The sequence below is a fragment of the Pristiophorus japonicus genome, chromosome 1, assembly GCF_044704955.1.
Source record: "Pristiophorus japonicus isolate sPriJap1 chromosome 1, sPriJap1.hap1, whole genome shotgun sequence".
NCBI classification, from domain to species: domain Eukaryota; kingdom Metazoa; phylum Chordata; class Chondrichthyes; family Pristiophoridae; genus Pristiophorus; species Pristiophorus japonicus.
The window spans coordinates 239,290,777-239,313,500 of NC_091977.1; positions in this window are offsets into that span (position 1 = coordinate 239,290,777).

Consider the following 22,724-nt stretch of genomic DNA (forward strand, 5'->3'; position numbering starts at 1 on the left):
AACTTTTTTAAAAATCGGAAAAATATATACTTTTTCTAAGACAAATGTCAACTTTAATTTCAATTAATTTTAATTATGTGAGTTGCATTTTTTATTTTTTATTATGGTATTTAGTGTGTTTGTTTTTTTTTCTCATTAATAGCAATGACAACTCGTAGATACGGAGTTCTCATTGCTATTAATGAGAATGCTGTGGAATACTTTACCTGATTGGTTGTACAGTCACATGTGACTGCACCTTCTGCGTTGGAACCTGGAGGACAGGAGCGTGCTCTGCAGCGCGGAAAAAGAAGGCCTCCCCACCGGAATCCCAGGCGCTTTCGGGACCACCAGGTAAATTCGTAAAAATTCTCCGGTCAGAGGCATTCGTTCGAAAGAAGTCTCCGACCGGAATTTCAGGGATCGCTTGCCCAGTATTTTCACTTGGTCTGGATTTCCTTATGGAGTCTGGTTCTTTGCTTCTTTGCCATTGTTGCATTGGGGAATGATTCAAACTGTAGCAGGATCTCTCAGACTATTGTTACGCAAGAAGATGTGAGAGCTCAAAGAATATAGGGTCATAGCACAAAATAGCACAGTACCTCAAGGGCTATCATGATCTTTGGAACATAGGAACTGGAGTGGGCCATTCAGCCCCATGAGCCTGTTCTGCCATGCAATGGTTAATCTGTAACACAACTCCATTTACCTGTCTTTGGTATCCCTTGATACCCTGATCTAACGAAAATCTATCAATTTCAGACGCGAAAATATCAATTGACCCAGCGTTCACAGCCTTTTGGAGGAGCGAGTTGCAGATTTGCATGACAATTTGCATGAATAAATGCTTTCTGATATTGTTCTTGAATGATCTAGCTGTAATTTTAAGATTTTGCCCCATGTTCTGGATTCCCCCATCAGAGGGAATAGTTTCTCTGCATCTAACCTTAATCATTTTCAATACCTCGAGTAGATCACCCCTCAACCTTCTAAACTCAAAGCAATACAAGCTAAGTTTATGTAACCTGTCCTAAAAATTTAACCCTTTAAGCCGCGGTATCATTCTGGTGAAGCTGAAAAGAAAGACTTGCATTTATATAGCGCCTTTCATGAACACCAGATGTCCCAAAGCACTTTGCAGCCAATGAAGTATTATTTTGAAGTGTAGTCACTGTTGTAATGTAGGAAATGGATCCACTTCAGACCCAATTCATTTATGAACTGGGGTGAAGCAAGTCTGTGTCATCGCACCAATGCTCTTCTCGATCTTCCTTGCAACAACGTTACATCTCGCCATCAGCAAGCTTCCCGTTGCAGTGGAGATAATCTATAGAACAAATGGGAAACTGTTCAACTTCTGTTGCCTTCAGACCAGATCCAAGTTGATGCCATCCGCTGTCACCGAATTACACTATGCAGATGATGCTTGCATCTGCGCTCACTAGGAGGACGAACTCCAAACCATTGTCAACATATTCAAAATAGCACACAAACATCCATAAAACAAAGGTGCTCTACCAACCTGACCCCGTCACACAGCACTGCGCCCCGATTATCAAAATCTAATGATGAGGCTTTGGACAACGTGGACCATTTTCCATACCTCAGGAGCCTACTGTCAACAAGGGCAGACATCGATGATGAGGTCCAACACCACCTTCAGTGTGCCAGTGCAGCCTTTAGTCGCCTAAGGAATACAGTGTTTGAAGACCAGAACCTTAAAACCGAAACAAAGCTCATGGTCAACAGAGCAGTAGTAATACCTGTCCTCATATATGCTTCTGAGACGTGGACTATATACAGCAGGCACATCAAAGTGCTGAAGAAGTACCATCAACACCTCAGGGAGATCCTGCTAATCCATTGGCAGGATAGGCGCACTAACGTCAGTGTTTTCACGCAGGTCAACATCCTCAGCATCGAAGCATTGACAATGCTCGATCAGCTCCATTGGTCGGGCCACATCGTCCGTATGCCCAATACGAGACTCCCAAAGCAAGCGCTCTACTCGGAGCTCCAACCCGGCAAACGAGTCACAGCTGGACAGAGGAAATACTTCAAGGACACCCTCAAGGCCTCCTTGAAAAAGTTCATCCCCACCGACACCTGGGAATCACTGGCGCAAGATCGCTCAAAATGGAAGAGAATAATTCATGAGGGTGTTGAACACTTCGAGTCTCTTCACAGGGAGCAAGCAGAGACCAAGCGCAGACAGCAGAAGGAGCACATGACAACCCAAGCACTTCAATAAACCGGCACTTCAACTAACGTAATTTCAACCACCTTCTGTCCAACCTGTGACAAAGACTGTAGCTCCCGCATTGGACTTTACAGTCATCTGAGAACTCATTTTTAATGTGGAAGCAAATCATTTTCGCCTATGATGATGATGTAGGAAATGTGCAGCCAATTTGCACACAGCAAGCACTCACAAACAGCAATGTGATAATGACCAGATAATCTGTTTTAGTGATGTTAATTGAGGGTTAAATATTGGCCAGGACACCGGGGCTTACTCCCCTGCTCTTCTTCGGAATATTGCCTTGGAATCTTTTACATCCACCTGATTTTACGTCCACCTGATTTTACGTCCACCTGATTTTACGTTCACCTTGGTTTAACGTCTCATCCGAAAGACGCCACCTCTGACTGTGCAACACTCCCTCAGCGCTGCGCTGGAGTGTCAGCCTAGATTTTTGTGCTCAAATCTCTGGAGTGGGATTATGAACCCACAATCTTCTGACTCAGAAGCGAGGGTGCTACCCACTGAACCACTGGCTGACACTCTTGCTGTACCTCTTCGAATGGAGAGTTACGAAGGAATTCGCTATCGTCTATAGATGTATGTTTTAATGCAAGAGGACAAAAATAAATTTGTTTAACATAATGTTGGGCTATAAATACAATATGGTATAGGTCAGTTCAGAATAGCTTTGAGACATTCAAGGTTAATTGACTTCCAGATGTCCTATACTAACCTACATTGGTTAAACGTTAGTAATGAGTCAACAGTGACTTCTAGGGTGAAAAATAATGAATTCACATTTGCAAAGGTGACAATAGTCACTATTACACTGCTGCCTAAATATAGATTATGTGTATGGACTGTACAACTACAGCTGCATGAAATGTAGCCCATCACAACCTACCTTTGAATCTTGGTTGATATTATTTAAGTAAAATGTGTAGATAAATGAAGTGCATGGCTGGAAGATATTTACAAAATGATCTTATTTAATAATCATGTAGGATAATAGTACTAAATACACCACATAGAGAGTCTCACGGCTTTTGGTGGAAAGTATATATTGTGATACACAAGGTATCAAGTTTGTGTGGGACAGGCTCAATGGAATAGAGGGTCTTTACCTGTCCGTCATTGTTCATATGTTCGTACTTTGCACAGGTCGAGGGTCGCATCAACTATATCACAGGATAATTACAGATGAGAAGACCATCCAGCCAGAAAGATCCTAACACCCTTAATTGGCCTGAGTTTTTATCTCAATTTCCAGGAGATTACATGGCTCTGGGTGGGTGGCAAGTGTTTGTATTGTGTAGCATAAGGCATCACAACTATATGGGACATGTTAGATGGACCAGTTGGTCCTCTCCTGTCAGTGATTTTCATATGTTCGTCCTCCACCCATTGTGGCGTCCAAAAGTTTCTCAAATGATTCCAAAGTTTTTGCCTCCACTATTCCTTCTGGACAACTATAACACAGCTTGCTCACTCACTGGGGTTGATTTTAACTTGCATCACCTAGCGTTACTGGGGCAGTAGAGTCCTCAAGGAGTAAGTAACCTTACGGCCCCATTATACCCGACGATGCAGCCAGTACTTTTTTAAATGGGCTTATCGCTGTGCGCCCAAAGTCTTACAGAATTTATCCAACCGTATTTATACAACTTGGGGACCTGATGTCGCAACACACTTTATTGTGCACTTCTTATTTAGTTGGTTCCAATGATATGTTAAAGCAGAATCGAATTAATATAATATTTATATCTATTTAGCAGCAAAACCTATTTAATATTGCACAGAAAAGTCAAGCATTCAAGCATAGAATTTTACAGCACTGGATGAAGCCATTCGGCCCATCGTGCATGTGCTGGCTCTTTCAAAGAGATTTCCAATTAGTTCCACGCCCTCGCTCATTCCCCATTGAAAGTTATTATTGAATCTACTGCCACCACCCTTTTAGGCAGTGCATTCCAGATCATAACAACTCACTGTGTAAAATCATTTTTCCTCAGAACTCCTTCATGGCAAACAAGCCAAAGGTGGGCAGAGGAAACGTTTCAAGGACACCCTGATAAAGTGCAACATTCCCACCGACACCTGGGAGTCCCTGACCAAAGACCGCCCTAAGTGGAGGAAGTGCATCCAGGAGGGCGCTGAGCACCTCGAGTCTCATCGCCAAGAGCATGCAGAAATCAAGCGGAAGGAGCGTGTGGCAAACCAGTCCCATCCACCCCTTCCCTCAGCGACTATCTGTCCTACCTGTGACAGGGACTGTGTTTCTTGTATTGGACTGTTCAGTCACCTAAGGACTCATTTTTAGTGTGGAAGCAAGTCTTCCTCGATTCCGAGGGACTGCCTATGATGATGATGATGATTTTCATGTGGTAACAGCATTGGTGAAATCCAGTAATGAAATCCCTGCTAAATAAACCTTGCTTTTTATTTTACCCCTAATTGGGATTCAATCGATCATGTGTCCACAAGTGCCCTCGAGCACTACAGACTGTTAATCAAACGGCTGTATAGCTAACTAGCTTCAATTATTTACCATTCGTCTTTTACTCTATGATTTAAACCCATCATCCCATCATCATAGAAACATAGAAACATAGAAAATAGGTGCAGGAGTAGGCCATTCGGCCCTTCTAGCCTGCACCGCCATTCAATGAGTTCCATGGCTGAACATGCAACTTCAGTACCCCATTCCTGCTTTCTCACCATACCCCTTGATTCCCCTAGTAGTAAGAACTTCATCTAACTCCTTTTTGAATATATTTAGTGAATTGGCCTCAACAACTTTCTGTGGTAGAGAATTCCACAGGTTCACCACTCTCTGGGTGAAGAAGTTCCTCCGCATCTCGGTCCTAAATGGCTTACCCCTTATCCTTAGACTGTGACCTCTGGTTCTGGACTTCCCCAACATTGGGAACATTCTTCCTGCATCTAACCTGTCTAACCCTGTCAGAATTTTAAACGTTTCTATGAGGTCCCCTCTCATTCTTCTGAACTCCAGTGAATACAAGCCCAGTTGATCCAGTCTTTCTTGATATGTCAGTCCCGCCATCCCGGGAATCAGTCTGGTGAACCTTCGCTGCACTCCCTCAAAAGCAAGAATGTCCTTCCTCAGGTTAGGAGACCAAAACTGTACACAATACTCCAGGTGTGGCCTCACCAAGGCCCTGTACAATTGTAGCAACACCTCCCTGCCCTTGTACTCAAATCCCCTCGCTATGAAGGCCAACATGCCATTTGCTTTCTTAACCGCCTGCTGTACCTGCATGCCAACCTTCAATGACTGATGTACCATGACACCCAGGTCTCTTTGCACCTGCCCTGTTCCGAATCTGTCACCATTCAGATAATAGTCTGTCTCTCTGTTTTTACCACCAAAGTGGATAACCTCACATTTATCCACATTATACTTCATCTGCCATGCATTTGCCCACTCACCTAACCTATCCAAGTCGCTCTGCAGCCTCATAGAATCCTCCTTGCAGCTCACACTGCCACCCAACTTAGTGTCATCCGCAAATTTGGAGATACTACATTTAATCCCCTCGTCTAAATCATTAATGTACAGTGTAAACAGCTGGGGCCCCAGCACAGAACCTTGCGGTACCCCACTAGTCACTGCCTGCCATTCTGAAAAGTCCCCATTTACTCCTACTCTTTGCTTCCTGTCTGACAACCAGTTCTCAATCCATGTCAGCACACTACCCCCAATCCCATGTGCTTTAACTTTGCACATTAATCTCTTGTGTGGGACCTTGTCGAAAGCCTTCTGAAAGTCCAAATATACCACATCAACTGGTTCTCCCTTGTCCACTCTACTGGAAACATCCTCAAAAAATTCCAGAAGATTTGTCAAGCATGATTTCCCTTTCACAAATCCATGCTGACTTGGACCTATCATATTACCTCTTTCCAAATGCACTGCGATGACATCCTTAATAATTGATTCCATCATTTTACCCACTACCGATGTCAGGCTGAGCGGTCTGTAATTCCCTGTTTTCTCTCTCCCTCCTTTTTTAAAAAGTGGGGTTACATTGGCTACCATCCACTCCATAGGAACTGATCCAGAGTCAATGGAATGTTGGAAAATGACTGTCAATGCATCCACTATTTCCAAGGCCACCTCCTTAAGTACTCTGGGATGCAGTCCATCAGGCCCTGGGGATTTATCGGCCTTCAATCCCATCAATTTCCTCAACACAATTTCCCAACTAATAAGGATTTCCCTCAGTTCCTCCTCCTTACTAGACCCTCCGACCCCTTTTATATCCAGAAGGTTGTTTGTGTCCTCCTCAGTGAATACCGAACCAAAGTACTTGTTCAATTGGTCCGCCATTTCTTTGTACCCCGTTATGACTTCCCCTGATTCTGACTGCAGGGGTTGTCTCATACCCTGGACCAATTATCTCCGGCTACTTAACTCATTAATGTGTAAATCCAATTTCTTTATGATTCAGTGCCACCTATTGCAATGATCCAGACTGTACGAAATCAGACATTTGAAAAGGTGCTCTTGTCAGTTGATGACCCTTGTAAAGTAAGGTCACGTTAAATCAGAATCAAATGCAGCATTAAGTTAAGAAAAGTACCATAGTTTTAAATAGAATCTACTGCACAGGCCATTTGGCCCAATTGGCCCATGCCAGTGTTTATACTCCACATGAGCCTCTTCCCACTCTAATTACCTCATCCCACCCTGCATTCCTCTATTCCCTTCTCCCTAATGTATGCATCAAGCCTCCCCTTAAATGCATCAATGCTATCTGCTTCAACCACTTCATATATTAGTAAGTTCCACATTCTCACTACTCTCTGAGTCAAGAAATTCCTCCTAAATTATATATTTGATCTGTATGATCCCTGTGCTCACTGACCTATATTGGCTCCCAGTCCGGCAACTCCTTGAGTTTAAAATTCTCATCCTGTGTTTAAATCCCTCCCGAACTTTGCAATCTCCTCCAGCCCAGCAGTCCTCTGAGATTTCTGCGCTCTACCAATTTTGCTCTCTTCCGCATCATCGATTTTAATCACTCCACCATTGGCAGTTGTGCCTTCAGTTGCCTAGTCCCGAAGCTTTGGAATTCACTCCTTAAACCTCACTGCCTCTCTACCTATCTCATCTCCTTTAAGACGCTCCTTAAAAACCACCACTTTGACCAAGCTTTTGGTCACCTGTCCTAGTATTTTTATGTGGCTCTGTGTGTCAAATCTTGTTTGAAAATGCCTTGGAACATTTTTACTACATTAAAGGGGAGAAATTGGCCTGGTTTGCATCTCCTGTTAGCGCCTGTGGGGGGCGGTAACAGGGTGTTAAGGAGTTACCGACCAGGTGTGGCAAAATCACCGACGCCCGCAAACTTCCCTGGTGGTTTTGCGCTGGCGTATTCACTTACCGCCTCAATCTCTAGTGCATCGTAGATCATGATGTCATCTGGTGCACAGCGCCCCATTTTCGCCCCAGATGTAATATTCACTCCCGACCAGTGCAGCATTGTCGGGTGTCGACAATGGCAGGTGGTGTTGTCACCTCGGCTGGCCGCTTGGCGATCGATATTTAAAGGCAATGGTGGTCAGGTTGGGCAAAATGTATTTATCTCCCCATTCAGGTGCCTCCGGATTTGTTTTGCCCCCACAATTGCTCAGCCCTGCATGCTCTTAGAGTGCTTGGGGCTGATATGCACAAAGGGCAGGTGCAGTGGCCCAACACAGACAGCATGAAAATGTATTCACACCAGCATTGGCCCTTCCCTTTAAGTGAGGGAAGGAGCCTGTACAGACGGTAGCGCTGCACGAGACATTGCTCAGTGCTCTGCCGATACCGCCCCTCTCACTCCTTTTAACGCTCTAGGAGAAATTATAGCACTTGATTTAGCCCTCCATTTCCCTCTTGCGGACATTCCTGGCAGCGGCAAATCTTTTTTGCTTGCCAATACGTTTGCGCTACCTGAAAAGTTATCGCCCCAAACGGGGCGCTATGCAATTTCTAGCCCTAATGGTGCTGTATAACTGCAAGTTGTTGTTGTTAGTGGATATCTTACATATATATATATATATCTATATATGTCTCTTTTCTGGATTCAAGTGGAAACAGTTCCTCCACATCCACCCTATTGAATCCCTTCCTAATTTAAAAATCAAGCCTCCTCTTAGCCTTGTCACTTAGAAGCACAGAAGGGATTTTGAATATCTGGAGAGATGTATAACAAATGGCTGAATCGATATTGCCCATGTTATACTACTGACCCAAATCAAAATTGCCCCCAGACATTCTATTTAAGCTTACCACAGCAACTACCTGAAGGACTGGTCAAAAGACGTCAACTCAGAGGGGGATGATTAGGTTAGCCATTAGAGGGATTGTGGTATAAATACGATTATTCTTGTTATGTGTTTACATTTATTCTAACCATTGCAAGATGTGCAGCTGCACAATTAGTACATTTGCAGCAGATATCTAGAGTTAGAATGAACACGCGGCACCTCGCGTCATTAAATAAATCATGAGTTGATTGCTGACAGCGTTTGTGTAACGTGCCCTTTTGCTCACCATCCTCAGAATGAGTTAACTCCATCCACAAGTTATCACTGTGCTTTTGACAGAAGGCTTTTCTGCTGAGTAGGTCAGTATCATAAGGCCTTGTCTTTGTGTTCAGAAGGAAATAAATTGTCTCAAATTCCCAGAAGTAGGTATGGCCGAGGACACGAGTGCAGCGGAAGCTGAGCATTTCATGGATGCATCCTGTGAAGCCAGTGAGAGGTTGTGGATCAATGGAGTTTGAGGCAGTGGACTTTCTGAGCAGAAAAACAAGGCTCCTGAATAGCCAGGTGCTTGAATTAACAGGACACAATTAATATAGATAAGATTAATTTCCGAAGAAGACTCATAAAACCCAGTGGCTGAAATGAGAAGTTCTGCTGTATTTATAACACGCTGCTCATTTTACTATGAATACCCTGCAGCCCCCAGATCAACAGTACTATGCTGCTGTTTTAGTGCCACTGGGTTAGATTTTAACTCTCTCCACCCTGTGGAAACAGGGTGCCAGCTGAGTTAAAAAGGAGGTGGTCGACTTGCCACCTTGTTCCTGCTTCGTCGCATTTCTCCTACCCCACCAGGGTCCATCTACTGGTCAGTCCAATGAATCAGACGGAAGCCTCAGTGTGATATATTCACAGAGCACAGCACACACAGCTCCTAACATGGCAGGCAGCTCTGTCGGAAGCATCCAGAACATGCCTGGTTCTGTTTATTATTAACTCTGCAGTTGCAGTACACAATATGTTCACATCCAGTGTGGAGCTACAAACATTACAAGCTTACAGACATTACGCTTCTCCCTCCTGAATGAAGAAGTTATTATAACAAACATCACCCATAACTTTCATTTTTATACATAACACAGGATATAGACTTATTTTTTTTTCCATATTTACAAATTTAACTTTACCACTTGTTTTCTGTTTCGAAGAGGATATCTTCGCTCTCGAACAGAACCTTCCAAACATGGTGTCGATTTCACACTCATTCAAGGCTCATCCTGAGGATTGATTTCCTCCATGGAATTTCCTTAATTTTCATTTGAACTCACTCTAACTTCAGGCTCTTTGTTTTCCTGACTCAGACTCAGACTTTCATTCTGATTCTCTCCTGGATTTGTTTCCAGTAGATTGGATTAGGATTTACTACTGGTGTATCAAAACTATCTGATGAGTCAGAAATAATTGAATCATTCCCACCTTCAACTCCTTCCATGTGTCTAGGTTAAATATGATCAATATGAACAAACCTAATCTGTCCATTATCAAACATCTTTACCAAATATGTGCGAGGACCACATATCTTCACCACTCTTCCTAGTAACCACTTTAACCATTTATGGTGATGGTTCTTCACTCTCACCTTCTGGTTTAATTTCACACTTCTCTCTTTTACTCTACCTCTATCATGATTCTCTTTCTGTCTTAATTGTGTCTCTTCTGCGGACTGTGCCAAATTTGGTTTTAACAATAAGAATCTGGTTCGTGGCTGTCGTTTGAGAAACAACTCTGCTAGTGTTCTACCAGTAGTTGTATGAGGAGTATTTCGATATGTAATCAAAAAAATAGCCAAGTTGTAATCCATTGACAAATGTTGTTTCCTTGGATTTGGATCTAACATTTGTTTTATGAGGGCACGTTTTACAATTTGTACAGTGCACTCTGCTGCACCATTCGAAGCAGGATGGTATGGTGGAACCTCAGGATGTTTCACACCATTTTTTGCTCATGAATTGTGCAAATTCTTCTGAACAAAATTGTGGTCCATTGTCCAAAACAATTTCTTCAGAGAGGCCAAATGAAGAAAATAATCTTCGTAAAATGTCCAATGTTTTACTTGTTGTTATTTTCCACATTGGGAACACCTCAACCCACTTCAAATGGCTATCAATCACAATGAACAATTGTTGTCCGTTTAACTCAGCAAAATCAATATGCAGCCTTTAACACACCCTGGAAGGCCATTTCCATGGCTGTAATGGTACTGATGGTGGTTGATTGCTTACCGATTGACATGTCGTACACTGACTCACGGTGCACTCTATATCTTTATCAAGACGTGGCCACCATAAATAACTGCGTGCAAAACTCTCGGTCAAGCACATACCCAAGTGCTGGTCATGGAGGTCTCTGAATAATTTGGACCTGAATTTATTTGTTATAACCACTCTTGCACCCTACATGATACAATCTTTATCGACTGATAATTCATTCCTATGAATGAGAAAGGATGTGTATCTTTGTCTGTTACCTGGTTTGGCCATCCATTTGCAATATACTCATACACCTTTGATATCACTGGGTCACGTTTGGTTGCTCTACCAATCTCTTCAGCTGTGACTGGCAGTTCATCAATGTATGAAAAATAAAACACTTCTTCCCTATCCGGTGTAACTTGTGATGGGGAAGGCAATCTCGACATTGCATCAGCATTACTGTGATCAGCTGATTGTCTATATTCAATATCGTATGTATATGCTGACAAAATCAAAGCCCATCTCTGCATTCGGACTGCAGCTAATGTTGGAACTGGGGACTTTGGATGGAGGATTGCTGTTAGGGGCTTATGGTCCGTAACGATGGTAAACTTATGACCATACAAGTATTTGTGAAACTTCTTGACCCAAAAATTAATGCCAAAGCTTTCAATTTGCGCATAATTACGCTCACTGGCACTGAGAGTGCCTGAAGCAAAAGCAATTGGTCTCTCCTCCCTACTACGTGATACATGATAGATCACTGCCCCAACTCCTTACGGAGAGGCATCACATGCTACTTAATCTCCTTAATGTCATAGTGAACTAACAGAGTGCTCGCTACCAATTTGCTTTCACACTCCTTGAATGCTGTATCGCATTCTTTTGACCACTTCCAATGGACCTGTTTTTTCAAAAGTTCATTCAGTGGATGTAATACTGTAGCCAAATTTGGTAGGAACTTCCCATAATAGTTCAAAAGACCCAAGAATGAATGAAGTTCAGTGACATTCCTGGGAGTGGGTGCATTTCTAATTGCATCCAATTTTTCCATGGTTGGATGTAAACCATCTTTGTCTACTCTGTACCCTAAGTACTCAACTGAGTTTTTAAATAATTCACACTTACGAGCAGACACTCGTACTTCTCTAGCCGTTTGAGGACTTCATTCAATATGTTGTTATGAATTTGCTTATTTGGAGCTGAAATTAGTATATCATCCAAATAACATACTACCCCTTCAATACCTTGCAAAATCTGGCTCATCATCCCTTGAAATATGACAGGGGCGGAAGACACTCCAAACGGTAGCCTATTAAATTGATATAGGCCGAGATGAGTATTTATCGTCAAACATGACTTGGACTCCTCATCTTGTTCAAACTGTAAGTAGGCATTCATAAGACCCAGTTTTGAGAAGATCTGACCACCTGTCAGTGTTGTGAACAAATCTACTATATTCGGCAATGTATTGGGGACATTACCCTCTAGAACCTGGTTTACGGTTACTTTATAATCACCACACAACCTTACCTTACCATCAGACTTAGGTACAATAACAATGGGCAATGGGTGTAGCCTAATTACATCAATCTATCTTACAAATAATGTTCTCAGTCTCTAGTCTTTTGAGTTCTTGCTCAACTTTCTCCTTGAGTGCATATGTTACGGAACGTGGCTTGGAGTAAACCGATCTCGCGTCCTTCTGTACCCTGACACTCACCTTGAAGCCTTGGATCGGAATGCTCATTTCGCAGAACACCTTCGGATACTTCTTGATAACCTCATCCGTTGATGAAAATCTCGCTTCCACACAGAAAATCTTACTCCAATCCAGCTTCAGTGAGCTCAACCAATTTCTTCCTCATAAGGCAGGCTTGTCTCCTTTCACTACTATTAGAGGCAAGTTCTGAAATTGATCTTTATATTTCACCGGTATGGTGATACGACCTACCACAGGAATTTTCTCTCCCGAGTAGCCTCGCAGCTCTATCTTGGATTTCTCCAGTTCGAAATCACGCAATTTGTCGCGATATACTGACACTGGTATTACACTCATGGATGCACCCGTGTCAATTTCCATTGGTATCTTGAATCCCGCAACATCTATGTGGATTTTGATGCTTTCTGAATTGCTGTCCGTTAACCTCGTGCTCCTGATGACGTGTAATTCTAACATCTCCTCGTCCTGTTGTTCTTCTTCCATGCTATGTAGTCTCTTGGGATTTCTACTCATAGCTTTGAAAGCTGGTTTACTCTTCAGTCGGCATGCCTTCGCAAGATGCCCAGTATTTCTGCAGAAGAAACACTCTGCCGTCACATATGGACAACTTTGAGCAATGTGTTGTCCCAGGCACCTATAGCACGACTTTGATGTTCTGTTAGAGTTTCCAGTTTCTGAGACTTTGGGCCCCCACCATCTTTTACCTTGAACCTGCACGTGATTTACCTCAGTTGTTTGACGACCGTAATTATTATTTAATGATCGGGAATATTATTCGGCCATGCCCATCGACCTCGCAGTCGGACAAGCAATCTCAAAAGTCAAGTCATCCGTCATCAATAACTTCCTTCTGATCACATCATTTTTCACCCCACAAACAAAATGATCCCGTAATGCTTGTTTTGAAAGTTTCCAAAATTGCAGTGCATTGATAGCTTTTTTAATGCTACGATGTAATCACTGATACTTACTTCAGTCTTTTGATTCTGAATCCCAAAACAATAGCTTTCAGCAATTTCTAATGGTTTGGGGTTATAGTGCTGCTCCAGCTTCATTAAAATCTCTTTAAGCGTTGTGTCCTTTGGCTCGTCAGGCACAGGCAGATTTACCAGTGTTTCATACAATGCTGGACCTGCCTCCAACAAGAAGATTGCTCTCTTATGTTCCAACACAGCCCGGTTCTGGACTGCATCATCTGGAACTTCGATGATGTTATTTGCAGTGAAATATATTTCTAGCCGATACACATACGCTTTAAAACGTTCCTGGTTGTCTCTATATTCACCCAAATGTCCCATTACACCTGTCATTTTAATCTCTAGCTGTTTACACCATGTGCTGTATTTTACCTCGGATTTTTGTAGCTTTTTCCAAAGACAGAAACTTCCAAAGTCTCTCTGTTGGCTGGCTGAATCCTTCACCAACAAAATTTAAGTTTTAAATTACCTGAAAAATCTCATTTTATCGCCAAATGTGATATATTCACAGCGCACAGCACACACAGCTCCTAACATGGCAGGCAGCTCTGTCGAAAGACTCCGGAACAGCCTGGTTCTGTTTATTATTAACTCTCCAGTTGCAGTACACAATACTCAGTAATCGATGCAAGTCTCCTTTCTGTAGAAGAATGGTGTTTGCCTTCTGAGGCATCAGAGTGATGAAACCCAGGCAGCAGAGAAAGAAAGAGAAAGACTTGCATTTATATAGTGCCTTTCATGGCCACCGGACAACTCAAAGCAATTAACAGACAACAAAGTGCTTTTTGGAGTTTAGTCACTGCTGTAATGTAGGAAATGTGGCAGCCGATTTGTGCACATCAAGTTCCCACAAACAGCAATGTGATAATGACCAGATCATCTGTTTTTATTATTTTGGTTGAGGGATAAATATTGGCCAGGGCAACAGGGATAACTCCCTTGCTCTTCTTTGAAACAGTGCCATGGGACCGTTTACATAATCTGAGAAAGCAGACAGGGCCTTAGTTTAAAATCTCACCCGAAAGGTGACACCTGCGACAGTGCAGCACTCCCTCAGCGCTGCACAGGAGTATCAGCCGAGATTTTTATGTGTTCAAGTTCCTTGAAGCAGGACTTTAACCCTCAACCTTCTGACTCAGAGGTGAGTGTGCTACCCACTGAGCCACAGCTGACAGCTAGATGTCCTATTTGTTCTTTCTGGGACCTCTGCTCCTGGGTTAATTCAACTTTCCCGCTGGTATAGCAGTATGATCTTAAATTCTATATGATGTTAAATTCTATAATGTTTCTCTCTGTTGGAGATGCATTCACTGATCTTACAGACGTACATAGGACTCTGAGGCCTCTTTAACAGAGACGAAAACTGTACGCAGTACTCTAGGGGTGCCTCACCAATAACCTGTACAGTTGTAGCAGGATTTCCCTGCTTTTATACTCCATCCCCTTTGCAATAAAGGCCAATAATCCATTTGCCTTCCTGATTACTTGCTGGACCTGCATACTAACTTTTTGTGTTTCATGCACAAGGACCCCCAGGTCCTTCTGTACGGCAGCATTTTATAATTTCTCTCCATTTAAGTAATAATTTGCTTTTTTATTTTTCCTGCCAAAGTGCATAACCTCACACTTTCCTACATTATGCTCCATCTGCCAAATTTTTGCCCACTTACTGAACCTGTCCATATCCCTTTGCAGATGTTTTTGTCCTTCTCACAACTTGCTTTCCCACCCATCTTTGGATCATCAGCAAACCTTGCTACATTACACTCGATCCCTTCATCCAAGTCATTAATATAGATTGTAAATAGTTGAGGCCCCAGCACTGATCGCTGTGGCACCCCACTAGTTCCTGTTTGCCAACCAGAAAATGACAGAAACATAGAAACATAGAAAATAGGTGCAGGAGTAGGCCATTCGGCCCTTCGAGCCTGCACCACCATTCAATAAGATCATGGCTGATCATTCCCTCAGTACCCTTTTCCTGCTTTCTCTCCATACCCCTTGATCCCTTTAGCCGTAAGGGCAATATCTAACTCCCTCTTGAATATATCCAATGAACTGGCATCAACATCTCTCTGCGGTAGGGAATTCCACAGGTTAACAACTCTCTGAGTTAAGTGGTTTCTCCTCATCTTGGTCCTAAATAGCCTACCCCTTATCCTAAGACAGTGTCCTTGGTCCTGGACTTCCCCATCATCGGGAATATTCTTCCAGCATCTAACCTGTCCAGTCCCGTCAGAATCTTATAAGTTTCTATGAGTTCCCCTCTCATCCTTATAAACTCCAGTGTATAAAGGCCCAGTCTCTCCTCATATATCAGTCCAGCCATCCCGGGAATCAGTCGGGTGAACCTTTGCTGCACTCCTTCAATAGCAAGAACGTCCTTCCTCAGATTAGGAGACCAGAACTGAACATAATATTCGAGGTGAGGCCTCACCAAGGCCCTGTACAACTGCACTAAGACCTCCCTGCTCCTATACTCAAGTCCCCTAGCTGTGAAGGCCAATATGCCATTTGCCTTCTTCATCGCCTGCTGTACCTGCATGCCAACTTTCAATGACTGATGTACCATGACACCCAGGTCTCATTGCATCTCCCCTTTTTCCTAATCTGCCGCCATTCAGATAATATTCTGCCTTCACATTTTTGCCACCAAAGTGGATAACCTCACATTTATCCACATTATACTGCATCTGCCATGCATTTGCCCACTGAATTAACCTGTCCAAGTCACCCTGTAGCCTCCTAGCGTCCTCCTCATAGCTCACACCGCCACCCAGTTTAGTGTCATCTGAAAACTTGGATATTACACTCAATTCCTTCATCTAAATCATTAATGTATATTGTAAAGAGCTGGGGTCCCAGCACTCAGCCCTGCGGCACTCCACTAGTCACTGCCTACCATTCTGAAAAGGACCCGTCTATCCCGACTATCTGCTTCCTGTCTGCCAACCAGTTCTCTATCCACGTCAGTACATTACCCCTAATACTTTGATTTTGCACACCAACCTCTTTTGCGGGACCTTGTCAAAAGCCTTTTAAAAGTCCAAATACACCACATCCACTGGTTCTCCCTTGTTCACTCTACTAGTTACATTCTCAAAAAATTCTAGAAGATTTGTCAAGCATGATTTCCCTTTCATAAATCCATGCTGACTTGGACCGATCCTGTCACTGCTTTCCAAATGCGCTGCTATTTCATCTTTGATAATTGATTCCAACATTTTCCCCACTACTGATGTCAGGCTAACCGGTCTATCATTACCCACTTTCTCTCTCCCTCCCTTTATGAACAGTAGTGCTACGTTAGCTATCCTCCAGTCCATAGGAACTGATCCAGAATCGATAGACTGTTGGAAAATTATCACCAATGCATCCACTATTTCTATGGCCACTTCCTTAAGTACTCTGGGATACAGACTATCAGCCCCCAGGGATTTATCGGCCTTCAATCCGATCAATTTTCCTAACACAATTTCCTGCCTAATAAGGATATCCTTCAGTTCCTCCTTCTCACTAGACCCTCTGTCCCCTCGTATTTCCGGAAGGTTATTTGTGTCTTGCTTCGTGAAAACAGAACCAAAATATTTGTTTAACTGGTCTGCCATTTCTTTGTTCCCCATTATAAATTCACCTGAATCTGACTACAAGGGACCTACGTTTGTTTTCACTAATTTTTTTCTCTTCACATATCTATCGAAGCTTTTGCAGTCAGTTTTTATGTTCCCAGCAAGCTTCCTCTCATACTCTATTTTCCCCCTCCTAATTAAACCCTTTATCCCGACTCTCTGCTTTCTGTTAGTTAACCACTCACTATCCAGGCTAATATATTACCCCCAACCCCGTGAGCATTTATCTTGTGCAGTACCCTTTTATGTGACAACTTATCGAATACCTTCTGGAAATCCAAATTCGCCATATCCACTGGTTCCCCTTTAGCCACTTTGCTCGTTATGTCCTCAAAGAACTCCAGCAAATTTGTCAAACATGATTTCCCTTTCATAAAACCATGCTGACTCTGCTTGACTGTATTATGCTTTTCCAAATGTCCTGCTACTGCTTCCTTAATAATGGACTCCAGCATTTTTCCAATGACAGATGTTAGGCTAACTGGTCTATAGTTTTCTGCTTCCTGTCTACTTTTCTTTTTAAATAGGGGTGTTATATTTGCGGTTTTCCAATCCGCTGGGACCTATCCAGTATCCAGGGAATTTTGGTCGATTACAACCAATGCATCCACTATCTGTGCAGTCACATCTTTTAAGACCCTCAGATGGACTTGTCCACCTTTAGTCCCATTATTGTACCGAGTACTTTTTCTTTAGTGATAGTGATTGTTTTAAGTTCCCCCTTCCTTATGGCTCCTTGATCATCCATTATTGGGATGTTTTTGCTGTCTTCTACCATGAAAACCGATTCAAAATATTTGTTCAAAGTCTGTCATTTCCCTGTTCTCCATGATTAATTCCCATGTCTCATCCTCCAAGGGACCAACATTTATTTTAGCTACTCACTTCCTTTTTATATACCTGTCGAAGCACTTACTATCTATTTTTATATTTCTTGCTAGTTTACTTTCATAATCTATCTCCCCTCCCTTTATTATTTTTTTAGTCGTCCTTTGCTGGTTTTAAAACATTTCCCAATCCTCTGGCATCCCACTTGTCTTGGCCATTTTGTATGGCCTTATTTTTAATTTGATACCATCCTTTACTTCCTTAGTTAGCCACGAATGGTTCTCCCTTCTCTTACAATCTTTCCATCTCATTGGAATAAATTTTTGGTGAGAGTTATGAAATATCTCCTTAAATGTCTGTCACTGCTTATCAACCATCTTACATTTTTATTTATTTTCCAAGTCCACTTTAGCCAACTCTGCCTTCATACCTTTGTAATCTCCTTTATTTAAGATCAGTACACTGGTTTGAGATCCAACTTTCTCACCCTCCAACTGAATTTGAAATTCTATTATGCTATGATCACTCTTTCCTAGAGGATCTGCTACTGTGAGATCATTTATGAATCATGTCTCATTACACAGTATCTGATCTAAAATAGCCTGCTCCCTGATTGGATCTGCAACATACTGTTCAAGGAAACCATCCCAGATACACTCTATGAACTTTTCCTCAAGGCTACCTTGGCCGATTTGATTTGTCCAATCAATATGATGATTAAAATCGCTCATGAGTATTGCTGTAACTTTCTTACAAACTCCATTACTTCTTGATTTATACTCTGTCCTACAGTGTAGCTACTGTAAGGGGGCCTACATATTACTCCCACCAGTGACTTCTTTCCCTTATTATTCCTTATCTCCACCCAAACTGATTCAACATCCTGATCTTCTGAGCCAATACAATACCATTTCTCACTACTGCACTGATATAATCCTTTATTAACAGATCTACCCCACCTCCTTTTCCTTTCTGCCTATCCTTCCAAAATGTCAAATTCCCCATAATATTTAGTTCCCTGCTGTGGTCACCTTGCAACCACGTCTCTGTAATGGCTATCAGATCATACCCACTTATATCTATTTATACCGTCAACTCATCTATTTTGTTATGAATGCTGCGTGCATTCAGATAAAGAGCTTTTAATTTTGTCTTTTCACCATTTTTCCCCACTCTGACTCTACTTTCTGGTGCACTGTTATGCGCTCTGTCCCTTCCTGTCACAGTCTGGTTATCATTATCCCTATTGCTACCTTGCACTATTGCCTTCTCCTTTATCCTTGACTTTTTAAATTTCCCCACCCCTTCCCCCCCGCCACTATTTAGTTTAAAGCCCCATCTAAAGCCCTAGTTATTCGATTTGCCAGGACACTGGTCCCAGCATGGTTTGTGAAGCCCATCCCGATGGAACAGCTCCCTCTTTCCCCAGTACTGGTGCCAATGTTCCATGGATCAAAACCCATTGCTCCTACACCAGTCTATGAGCCATGTGTTCATCTTTCTGATCATATTGACCCGATACAAATTTGCTTGTGGCTCAGGTAGTAATTCAGAGATTATTAGATTTGTGGTTCTGCTTTTTAATTTGGCACCTATCTGCTCATACGCCCTCAGCACAATCTCTTTCTTTGTTCTACCTATGTCGTTGGTACCTACATGGACCATGACAACTGGATCTTTACCCTCCCACTCCAAGTTCCTCTCCAACCCAGAGAAGATGTCCTTAACCCTGGCACCGGGCAGGAAACACAGCCTTTGGGGCTCATGCTATCAGCTGTAGAGAACAGTATCTATCTCCCTAATGTTACTGTCCCCTACCACTAAAACATTTCTTTTTATTCCCCCCACTTGAATGGCCCCTTGTACCATGGTGCAGTCGCCAGTTTGCTCATCCTAACTGCAGTCCCTGCAGCTGTTTTCACAGGTGCTTCCAGCAGGGCGCTCTACACTGTGCTACAGGTCAGGTGGGAGGCAAAAATCGAGCTGGTGTCGCAATCAGGGGCGTTGAACACTGGCTCGCCTCTTCCGGGCTGTAATGCTCCGTTCCCCCACCGGAACCGGCCTCCAAAACCCCAGTGGGGTGCTGGAAGACAACCGCCCACCCAGAAGAGCTCACCGCTGCCATTGCTGCCCCTCCGGTGCAAAAACAAAGGCGGCCAGGAGCAGAAAATCCAGCCCTGGGTCTTTATTCTTGGACTCGGTTACTGGTGTTTGAATGTAACAATTAACCTTTATTGCGATTAATTGCTTACTGGGGAAGACGTTAAGGTGCTCACAGTATCTCGTGTCGCTTCACACAGTGGATGCTGAAGCATGTTATACAGACTACTGCCTAGGTTTATTTACAGTGCAAATAAATAAGTGTTTGTTCAAAGCCAAATGCTGGACAGCACAATAGTCATATTGAAAACTGGGATCAATCTACAATGCTTATTTTTAAGTTTCTTCGAATGGAACAGTTTCTTAGGATGAATCAAGTGTGCCATTTTTTGCTTGGTGCACAGTTCACAGTCATGGGAATATCAATGACCAAGACATATACATAAAATAAGTTTAAAAAAAAAGAAAAACTTGCATTTATATAGCACCTTTGATACCCTCTGGACATCCCAAAGTGCTTTACAGCCAATTAAGTACTTTTGAAGTGCAGTCACTGTTGTAATGTAGGAAACACGGCAGCCAATTTGCATACAGCAAACTCCCACAAACAGCAATGTGATAATGACCAGATAATCTGTTTTAAGTGATGTTGATTGAGGGATAAATATTAGGCAGGACACCATGGACAACTTCCCTTCTCTTCTTCGAAATAATGCCATGGGAGCTTTTACGTCCACCTGAGAGGGGCAGACGAGGCCTCGGTTTAATATCTCAAAGAAAGATGGCACCTCCGACAGTGCAGTACTCCCTCAGTACTGCACTGGGAATGTCAGCCTAGATTTTTATGCTCAGATGACTGGAGTTGGACTTGAACCTATGACCTTCTGACTCCAAGGTGAGAGTGTTACCCACTGAACCACAGCTGATACTAAGTGAGCCATAAGTAGCCACATAATCTGGTGCTTCTCATTAAAGCTAGTGTGAAGAACTGGAATACTTATATGGAAGTTCTTTGAGCTGGTGCCATTTCTTTTGCAGCTGTCCAGCAAACAAAATGTCAACAATCTTCACACCCCGATGAGCAACTGGTCAACAAATTAGAATAGATTGATTTACTTATTGTCATCGTCATGTATATCCCTGTTGGGCATATTCTGTATTCATTAATATTTTAATCAAGTTGCACTTCTCATTCCTGCACACCTCATCAAAGGGAATCCTTTATCATCTTATTCCTGTACAGCGAATGTCCTTGGTCCAGACAACTCGATCCACACTGTCACCTTCACACCCAGATGGCAATCTACGCCATAGTACTTAATCCAAGTTTTTAACTTAGTTTCCGTTCTTTTAGCAGTACTTTATCCAGTATATGTAGAAGGGTTTCTCTATAGGCTCAGTGAGTACACCTCCAACAGAGAGTCAGATTATAGAATTTAAGATCATACATCTAACACCAGACACATGTAGAAGTTTTCTTGAGATCAAGGGAATGATATTTAAGCCAGCTGGTCCAGATACAGCTACAGCAGCGAGAAAGGTGAATTAATCTAAGATCAGAGGATCCAGAAGGAACAGATAGGACCTCTGCTGACAGGGTTTTATCCGTCAGATGCTCAGACGGCTAACTCCATCCTCTTAAAGAAAAGGCTAGGTCACCCTAGCTCTTAAGGACGAGACCTCATAAATTGTCAAAATATTGCTAACTCCATCATTATAGGTGGTCCCTCGAATGAGGATGACTTGCTTCCACGAGTTCACAGGTGTTTCAATGAAGGACCCGAACTCCAATTGAGGGGGTGGAATATGCCTGTGCGTGAATTTTTTTAACGTGTGCTGACCGTTGCACACCAGCCACCACACGGGCTTGACAGAGCTAGGCCTTTATCCAGTGGCAAGGGTTAACCAGGACGACTGGAGACCTGCTCTGCTGCACAGACCTAGCGCACGCACATATCGCCGTGTGGGCTGGCCTGGGCCGCCCCTGGGCCCTCGGCTCTTCTGGGCCCCGTACCCTCATTTGCCGCACCTCTGCCACAATCTCTCGCCGCTCCTCCGCCACAAACATTCATCGCTAACTATTCATTGCTAACGACAATCAGATTCACTGGCTATTTAATGCCATTAATTTGTCAATGGAGTCTAATTCTAAATTAATCTCACCAATTTTTATCAATCTCAGACACCAATCTCTACTGTAATTTTATGATCAGCAAACGGTAAATACTGAATTACTGTGACATAACTGAACTGCCTTTGTAGCATCTTATTTATTTCATCAATGAAGTCTAATTACTTAATTTGCATAATCCATGTTTAAGTTCAAGTTCTGATGACTGTTATTCCAAGGTTAATAATCAATTGTTAGTTCATGACTTTGCTGCCCGTCTTCGTTGATAATTGGCAAGAAAAAGTTAATTCATTCACACAGAGGTTTGTGTGGATCCTGATGGGAAGTCGGCAATGTAATAGCAAACATAATCTGGAACTGGTTCTGCAATGCAGTTTGGTAAGCCAGATTTTGGCATAATTCACTCCTGGGTATAAATCGGCTAGCAAGGCCAGTTGGTTCCTTGATGAGGAGTTAAGGTGAAGGGGCTAAAGATTCAATTGATGCCCTTGATGAATACCCTTATCAGGGTACCGATCCGTATGTTCTTACAACACTAAGGGGTCGAAATTCGGTACCAACGATTTTGAGCTGGTGACAAAGAT